Source organism: Chinchilla lanigera, unplaced genomic scaffold, assembly GCF_000276665.1.
Source record: "Chinchilla lanigera isolate Chin_1 unplaced genomic scaffold, ChiLan1.0 scaffold00108, whole genome shotgun sequence".
In the NCBI taxonomy this organism is placed as follows: Eukaryota; Metazoa; Chordata; class Mammalia; order Rodentia; family Chinchillidae; genus Chinchilla; species Chinchilla lanigera.
The window spans coordinates 4,091,003-4,092,636 of NW_004955509.1; positions in this window are offsets into that span (position 1 = coordinate 4,091,003).

Genomic DNA, 1,634 nt, shown 5'->3' on the forward strand with positions numbered 1-1,634 from the left:
TATTCTGTTTGCAGACAATGTAACTTCAAACTGACAACAATTAAAAGAGATAAAGAAGGTCACTATATACTTGTTAGGGGAAAACTGCAAGAGGATGAGATAACAATCATAAACATCTATGCACCAAATATCAGAGCGCCAAACTATAGAAGACAAAACTTAACAGGCATGAAAACCCAAATAGTTAATAACACTATTGTAACAGGGGCCTCAACACCCCATTGACACAAAGAGACAGGTCAACTGGACAAAAACTCAGCAAAGAAATAACAGATCTGAACCAAAACGGTGAACAAATGGACTTAGTCAATGTATACAGAGTGTTCCACCCCACAACATCAGAATACACATTTTTCTCAGCTGCACATGGGACTTCCTCTAAAATAGACCACATTCTAGCCCATAGAGCATACCTACCAAAATGCAAAAGAATTGAAATTATCCCATGAATATTATCTGACCACAGTGCAATGAAATGGGAAATTAATCACAAAAGGAACTCCAAAAACTCCATAAACACTTGGAAATTAAACAACAACCTCCTGAACAACCAATGGGTCACAGATGAAATTTAAAAATACATATAAACAAAAGAACATGTAAATACAACTTACTGGAATCTGTGGGATACAGTGAAAGCAGTCCTCAGAGGGAAATTTATAGCAGTGAACTCACACATAAGGCAAACAGAAAGAGAACAAATAAATAGCCTAGGGCTGCATCTTCAACTTTTAGAAAAAGAAGAACAAGTCAAGCCCAAAGCCCAAAGAACAGAGGAGATTATAAAGATCAGGGCAGAAATTAATGCAATTGAGATGAAGAAAACCCTAAAAAAAAAAAATGAATTGAAGAGTTGGTTCTTTGAAAGAATAAATAAAATTGATAAACCCCTAGCCAACCTTATCAAAAAAAGAAAGGAAAGAACTCAAATTCATGCAATAATGAATGAAAAGGATGAAATTACCACAGATTCCACAGAAATTCAGAAGATCATTAATACCTACTTTGAAAAATCTTTATTCCCATAGGATAGAAAACTCAGAAGAAATGGACAGATTCCTAGATATACACGAATTACCAAGGTTGAGTCAAGAAGACAAAAAAATCCTGAACAACCCAGGATCGGTTAATGAGATTGAAAATGTGATTAAAAACTTACTGACAAAGAAAAGCCCAGGCCCTGATGAATTCACAGCAGAATTTTACAAGAAATTCAGAGAAGATTTAATACCAACACTCCTCAGACTCTTCAATGAAATTGAAAAGGAAGCAATTCTCCCTAACTCATTTCTGGACGCAAGTATTATACTGATACCAAAACCAGAGAAAGATCCAACCAAGAAAGAGAACTACAGACCAATCTCCCTACTGAATATAGATGCAAAGATAATCAATAAAATACTAGCAAATAGAATGCAGCAAATCATCAAGAATATCATACACCACGACCAAGTCAGTTTCATTCCAGCAATGCAGGGATGGTTCAATATTTGCAAATCAATCAATGTTATACGCCATATCAATAGAGCCAAAGACAAAAAACACATGATCAACTCAATAGATGCAGAAAAAGCTTTGGACAAAGTCCAACATGCATTCATGATAAAAACTCTACAGAAAATAGGAATAGATGG